We start from the raw sequence: 8,289 nt of genomic DNA, 5'->3' as shown, positions 1-8,289 counted from the left end.
CCTGCCGCTCTACCCTCTGAAGGTACGCGGCGGAGAAAACAAGGCCTCGACCCCGTCGCCACCCACTCCTCTCGGCCACTGCTTGTTTGGTCTAGGCCCCAGACAGTCCACATTTTTGCTCCCTCCCAGTTCTCTACCAGGAGCAAAAACGTGGCCTATCTGGGGGTCCCCGAGGGCCAGGTTGGGAAACATTCGTCTAGATGATATGTAGAGCCCTCTGTCTAAGGACCAGAGCCATCAAGTAGCCCTCTACAATACAGTGGAGGAAACCAGGGCCCTAGAACCTTCCACACGGTCCTTCTGGGATTTAGGGTCCACTGAGCCAGCTGTCGACCTCCAGAGCTGTGTACCTGACATGTTTAGCTGACCCCAGCAGCTGTGTCCATGTTAGGTCTGGTCTATCTTAACCACTGATCCCCAGAGACCATCCACATTACACCCTCAGTAATGAAACAGCAGCTTCCCTCCAAAGACTAAACTCCAAACTCACTGCTTTCTCCTTGGTCTCTGGGTATTTCCTGTTGACATCTTCAGAAATCCCCCATCCATTAACTTCCATTCCTGTAGCTGTGGGTATTTTCTGTAGCTGTGGGTATTCAATAGAGCACATGTATTCACCATAGTTGGTATGCTGTATACTGTATGTTATTTTTAGTTGTATGAGTGTGTATTTTGTGTGTATATTTTGAATTCTGTTGAGTTTTAGCTGTGGCTGTTTACTGCAGCTGTTACTGCTTAACTTTTTAGGGTCTTCTGGAGGCAACTGTTTATAATGGCAAACCGTATTTATTTATCGTCGACCCTATGCACAGGGTGACTGGAAAGTAGGTTTACACATGAATTGTCATTGTTTTCTGAGCATGTTTATTAAGGGATGAAACAACGGTCTTATTACATTCAAAATGTCCCACTGTAATGGTGTTTTATGGGCCTGAAAACCAGAAAGTAAAACATAACCGGAAGCAAAAGTCCCAGAACATGAACATATAATCCTTCCAAAAACATTGCATACATACGGCCGACTGTAAATGCACGTTTGACCAACCTGTATATTGAAGCGTTTATTGTAATGGTGAGTATTTATATTTCGCCTACTCCCCCCTCAGTGAAATTTGCTAGCCAAGGGAGGAGTCCCCCTTGGCAAACAAGAATAAAATTTCACCAGGTTGTGGTTTGCCGACGACAATGTTCGATGATCGAGAAGGGGCACTCCAGACCCCAAAAGGGAGGCACTTTCCCTCATTTGGCCAGAAGGGGCAGGTGCTCAGGTACCCGGGCCAGAAGGGGCAGGTGTTTAGGTACCCGGGCCAGAAGAGGCAGGTGTTCAGGTACCCGGACCAGAAGGGGCAGGTACTCTGATACCCATGCCAGAAGAGGTAGGTGTTCAGGTACCCGGGCCAGAAGGGGCAGGTGTTCAGGTACCCGGGCCAGAAGGGGGCAGGTGCTCAGGTACCCAGGCCAGAAGGGGCAGGTGTTTAGGTACCCGGGCCAGAAGGGGCAGGTGTTCTGATACCCATGCCAGAAGGGGTAGGTGTTCAGGTACCCGGGCCAGAAGGGGCAGGTGTTCAGGTACCCGGGCCAGAAGGGGGCAGGTGTTCAGGTACCTGGGCCAGAAGGGGCAAGTGTTCAGGTACCCGGGCCAGAAGGGGGAGGTGTTCAGGTACCCGGGCCAGAAGGGGCAGGTATTCTGATATCCGTGCCAGAAGGGACAGGTGTTCAGGTACCTTGGCCAGAAGGGGAAGGTGTTCAGGTACCCGGACCAGAAGGGGCAGGTGTTCAGGTACCCGGACCAGAAGGGGCAGGTGTTCAGGTACCCGGACCAGAAGGGGCAGGTATTCTGATGCCCGCAGCACCACCTGTTGCTGCTCTTGGTATTTACCCGGTAATTCTATGTGCGCCCTGTGACAGTGGCCATTTTCCCCATGAGAGGGTGTTTACGGCATAAACACTCATAAACAGCCACACAGGCACCCAGAGCGACGTCTGTTTACTGTAGCAGTGGATGTTAAATGGCCTTATTGTGGCTACGGCTATCATGAGATTGTAAGGGCCCTTCTGAAGCCTCCCCCGGTCTCGGCAGGGTGGTGAGAGGCTGTGCAGAGGGGTGGCCCAGCCTCGGCTGCCTGCGCTCCTCACCCGGACGACAGTTGCTGTGCTGTGGGGCCCCAGCCGGGCCCTGTCAATAGCCTCATTCAGGCCTGACTTCCTGAGAGCATGACTGCGTTAGGAAGTGCTGGGTAGGACATTTTTTGAATTCGGGGGTGTTTTGGAGGTTAGGGGGGCATGTTCTTCCTGTTTAGTGTGTCTCTGCCAACTGTCATATTAGTCTACAAATTCATGCACACCCCACAAGCCCCTGGGGCCTGACACATCCCCCCAACTGTGAACAATTACCACATCTGGCAGTTGGTGCCCCCCCCCCACGGCCCCCTCACAAGCATCCGTCAGCTGCCAAGCAGTAATCTAGACACTTGACCAAGTGACCCCCCGTTAATGACCTCACCTCCACTTGCCCGTCACGGATGCCCCCCTTTTCCCCGTCGCAAAATAAACTCAGAAATGGCGTTTGAAGGATCCTGTTTTGGTTTCACAGCGGCTTCTAGAACACGCGATATTCTCCGAAACTTCACGTCAACACTGCGGCAACAATTCCATGAGAGAGTCGAACAAAAATTCCCTTTATCTTGTCTGAAAAGTACGCTATATATTTATCAACAATTTGAACGGATGTTGGGCATTTTTCCAGCAGACTTTGTTTTGCTGAAAGACGAATCCATCAAGTTAAAAGAAAAAAATCAGTCAATCAAACCATTTATCATGGAGTAAAATCACACAGATCCTAAACAAATAAAAACCACACAGTGTACCAAGTAGGAGAACAGCACTGCGCTTGTATTATGATTAAATTAAATGATTAAATTTCTATTAATTGATGTACTGCTTCAGTCAGAGAGATTTCTCTCCAGTTAGCGGAAACTCCAATACGAAAACAGGCATGAACACGTTTTATTACTCAGGCTGCATTTCTGCAGTTTACTGTAAACCCTGTCTGAACCCAGGGCGGAGAAAAGTGAGTGAATCGATCCAGGGTCAGCAGAGTGGGAACAACGAGGCAATGAGCCTGAACCGTGGACTGAAGAGCGCAACTAACGAGCGGCTGAAGGGGGTGATGTTCCCACAAGCCTGGAATGATGTGGCCCTGCAGTTTCCTGAGGGAGGCTTGTTTACCCGAGCCCAGACCCATGTACATAATATATCTACTTCCTGTCATGCCGTTATTACAGTGTTTAATTAAATTCATCACAAAGCGAATCAGTTCTGCACAAAGCAATTAGTATTTTTTTAACCATAGCAGAGCAGAAATGTAATATATATTATTTATGTTTTGTAATGCAGTGTTTCTAAGGCTGGTCATCAGGGACCCACAGACGTTCACGTTTTTGCTCCCTCCCAACACCCTACTGTTGGAGCAAAAACGCGGATTGTCTGCGAGTCACTGAGGACCGACTTGAGAAACACTGCTCTGAAATATACTACATCAGGGCTTCCCCATTCCAGTCCTGGAAAGCCTAAGTCCAACACAGTTTGCGGATTTCCCTGTTCAAATAATCAGCTAAGTACCATGTTTAATAGACGTGCAGCAAACTGGACTGAAACTGGGGAACCATCCATCCATCCATCCATCCATTTTCCAAACCGCTTATCCTACTGGGTCGCGGGGGGTCCAGGGCCTATCTCGGAAGCAATGGGCACGAAGCAGGAAACAACCCAGGATGGGGGGCCAGCCCATCACAGGGCACACTCACACACCATTCACTCACACATGCACATGCACACCTACGGGCAATTTAGTAGCTCCAATTAGCCTCAGCATGTTTTTGGACTGTGGGGGGAAACCGGAGTACCCGGAGGAAACCCCACGCCGACATGGGGAGAACATGCAAACTCCACACACATGTGACCCAGGCGGAGACTCGAACCCAGGTCCCATAGGTGTGAGGCAACAGTGCTAACCACTGCACCACCATGCTGCCCCTTACAGTGCTAACCACTGCACCACCATGCCGCCCCTTACAGTACTAACCACTGCACCACCATGCCGCACCCTACTGGGGAACCAAGTACTGAATATATGTTTGTACTCGTCTGTCCCCAGATGTAATTCATTCTTATACTGTTATACTGTGCTGTTTTGTTGTGTTAGTTACTTAACGTTCCCAATCTTGCTCTTTATTTGATCAGGTGCACACATTCACACCGATCATCTTAAACCCTATATGCACAAGTCAAATAGCTTATCTCTGTTTTGACTGGGATTTGTCGAGTGAGACCAAGAGTCACATTTCTGAAGTAAACTGGATTCTCAGAACTTTGCAGCTGTCGATCACTTTCTTTATATGTGCAGGATTCGTGAAATAAAAGCCAAATGCTTTTCAGTTTGGCAATGTGCAGAAAGCTAACTAGGTGGGGTACTTAATAGCTGGAGTTTGTTTTTTTAGTGAATATGTTCATGTCTGCTTTTGACTTGATGGTGTCACACTCACAGAAGCTGATCATTTATCTTGACCAGCTGGATGACCATTGAGACTTACAATCGTCACACAGGTGCAGGTGCCTGCTCATGCCCGTATTCATTTCCCTTCGTTTGACCTTGTTTTTGCCTGGCAGAAAACTAGTCCTTACACACAAATATGTTGCCCTGAAGGGACACCACCACCAGGGACAAAAGCAACTCAAATTTTCCTTCTATAATAAATAAAAGAGCCAACACACGGAAACACTGGTGGCCTGGATGAGGGGAAAAACCCAGGAATATGAGCGTGCTTCATGCATCTCCGCCCACCCCCACAAATAGCATGCTCCACACAGACTCCGCCCACCTCCATAAAGAGCATGCTCCACACAGACTCCGCCCACCCCCACAAATAGCATGCTCCACACAGACTCCGTCCACCTCCATAAAGAGCATGCTCCACACAGACTCCGCCCACCTCCATAAAGAGCATGCTCCACACAGACTCCGCCCACCCCCACAAATAGCATGCTCCACACAGACTCCGCCCACCTCCATAAAGAGCATGCTCCACACAGACTCCGCCCACCTCCATAAAGAGCATTCTCCACACAGACTCCGCCCACCTCCATAAAGAGCATGCTCCACACAGACTCCGCCCACCCCCATGAAGAGTATGCTCCACATAGACTCCGCCCACCCCCATAAAGAGCATGCTCCACACAGACTCCGCCCATCTCCATAAAGAGCATGCTCCACACAGACTCCGCCCACCTCCATAAAGAGAATGCTCTGTACAGACTCCACCCACCCCCATAAAGAGCACTAGTACAGCAACCAGCACTTACACATGTTATAATCTCTGCAGTCTGTGCAGGACAAACACATTCACAATCAGATACAATATCACCATCACTTTCCCCGGTTGGCTATTATTACGTGCTCAGTGACTCACCTGCCCTGGACACATCCTTATCTACAACTGCAAACACATGTCCTGTTTAAGGTATGTGAGGTGGGGGGGGCATTTCAGGCCCGCACTGCACCCCCACGCTCGCTTGCATTCCAGAGCCTTAATTATCCCACAGCTGCCTGAGATTTGCAGATGCAGCAGGATCCAGACTAAAGAACAGGATAATAATCTCTGCCATCAATAAGCGAGACTGCAAGCATGACATAATGTGTAAGGCCCGTGGGGTAGCATTAGCGCGAAGGTGCACTTGGTGTGTAGTGAAAACAGAAATGTAATGGAATGATGGTTTAATTGCTCCCCTTCCACCTTCCATTTGGGCCTCTGACATGTTGGGAGGGTGGACTGTCAGGTGATCAGAGGACAGGTGTAAAATAGACACGAAGCCGCAGGCGAACGAGGTCATTATTGCTGTTCGGGCTGCAGACTTTCATCTGCCATTCAAGGCTCTTGAAGGAGGCCTCGCAGGCGTTCACGTTTCACGGGGGGGTAGGTACGGCGAGAATCCTGCTGCTGGAGCTAAGTGTCCTCTGAAGACTCATCTGTCTGTCAGTAGGAGACCCTGGGAGTGAAATGCTAAGCAAAAGCCCCGACGGCATCAGCGATTCAACCTAAAGGCGCAACAGCCGGATTCATTGACCCAGACGTTTCGTTCGAGCACGGCGCTTTCGTTTCGCTTTCGTTTAGCTTTCGTTTAGCTTTCGTTTTTTTATTCACATTCTGCCGTCTTGCCTGAAAAATCCTGACTGGTCACATTTGCAATGTGAAAAATTCACAATTTATTTACTTCCACTGTATGGGATGTTTCCAATTTACACACAGGTTATATTTCATATGAGCTCAGACTGCATTTCCCATAGAAATGGTGCCATAGATTCTGGTTATGTTCCCAGGCTCATCCACAGGAGTCTTTAACCAATAACTCTGCTGAAAAATTGTATGTTTGCAGTGACCTGAGACAGAATCTCTCCACACTCATTTCATTACATCTAATTTCTCTTAAAACCAGATCGTTTTCCTCTTCCAAGATACAGATGTATTGCATTTGTGTTTGGCTTCTAAACTGCGAGGTGGCGAGAAACAGTTAGAAAGCGAATGGCTGAATTTTCGAACGACTGAGATACCTAATCACTTCCAGTCCTGTGCGGAGAAAAACAGTCATGAATCCCAGCTGCCTGTAATTGAATTAAGAGCACCTTAAATGATATAAAAAGACATCTCGGCTGAGAACTGAAGTTAGAGACAGTGACGTAAGGAGGAAAGCAGAGTTTAGCAGCCGACTGCAGTTTTTATATTGCTGAATAAGGAATTTTATCTGCATTTTGGTCTTTCGTATGTTAGGCTGCTATTCTGGCAAACTTGTTTTGAATTAAACCTGCTTAACGGTGCAGATTTCTCTACGTTTTTCTTTCCCAATAATTACCTAATATACTGTCAGAAAAAAAGTACCAATTTGTACCTTCGAGGGTACAATTACTTGTCACTGGGGCTGTCCCTGAACTGTACCCTAGCTATAGGCAAGTATACTTTTTTTCTGACTGTGTAGAGCACTTTCTTCCTACTGTGCTGTCCCGCGTCTAGGAATTCTTACCATAGACAGCTTGTCTGTTGTTGTGTTGTCTGGGACCCTCATTATAAAAAATATATGTGTACATAATTTGACATGTTACAATGTTGTTCACCTGGCATCCTATCCAGGGTGCCCCCCAGCCTTTTGCATCATGCTGCCTGGGATAGGCTACAAACCTCCCCCCCCCCCCCCCCCCCCCACCAACACGACATGACGCATAACTGTGATGTGTACATTGTACATCCCTGTACATGTATCATGTAGACATCTCCCACACAACAAACCCCTCAATCTCTAAGAAGCTCTTCCCATGTAGACAAGCTCCTACTATGTAGCAAAAGCCCTTCGCGTTGCGTAAAGGACAACAGCAATGCTCCAGGAAGGAGACGAGATCCGGGGAGCAGCACAGCTCTGGGCCCCGGACTTACCGGAAACTTCCTGGTCCTAGTGAGGTCCAGCTGTTCACGGCCCCAGCGAAAACGGTGCAGAGAGGACTTCCCTCCGAGGCTCATTATGTAACTTAATACCAACAGATTTTAATCATCGTAATCTGAAGAATTTACATTGATTCCTTCACAGCAGAACGACGGTCCTTGTTCCAGTTGTAGCAGCTGTTAGCTGGACAGCCCAGTGGACACAGAATATGTGGATGAGCTGGCCTTGCAAACTCATAGACAGGCCGCAAACATGATTTATACACCAGAGAGATATTTTCTCTGAAGAATGAATGACACATTTAAGGTTCCGTTGGAAGGTTCTCAAAATTCCAAAAGGCAAATATTTACCGTTGCCTTCATTTATCAAATGTCGACATTTTGGGGGCATTGTCCCAGTTGATTATTCTCTGTTGACTTTTGATCCCGGAACACCTTTTTTGATGGACCTGAATAAATCATGCTTGTAGCTTCAAAGCTTAAGATTGAAGATCTCATGTTGACTTTCCACCTGAGTATGTCAACAAGGCTATTGGAGCTCCTTTGATTCCTCGGGCGTGTGATGGAATCCTATGAATTACGGCCTGTTCGCAAAACGTGCTTAAATATTTCTTTCACAGGATCATGACAATCTAGAAAAATATAAGAAACTAACGATTTATAACAACTCTGTAGGCGTTACAATAATATCTTCTAGTACTACATTTTTCCATATACATTTAAGCTCAAGAACCTTTAAGGCAGGGTTGTCCATTTCCAGTCCTGGAGGGCCATACAACACAGTTTGCAGATTTCCCTGCTT

This window comes from Brienomyrus brachyistius, chromosome 25, assembly GCF_023856365.1.
Source record: "Brienomyrus brachyistius isolate T26 chromosome 25, BBRACH_0.4, whole genome shotgun sequence".
In the NCBI taxonomy this organism is placed as follows: domain Eukaryota; kingdom Metazoa; phylum Chordata; class Actinopteri; order Osteoglossiformes; family Mormyridae; genus Brienomyrus; species Brienomyrus brachyistius.
The sequence above is the reverse complement of the archived record's forward strand: the minus strand, read 5'-3'. Positions refer to the sequence as shown.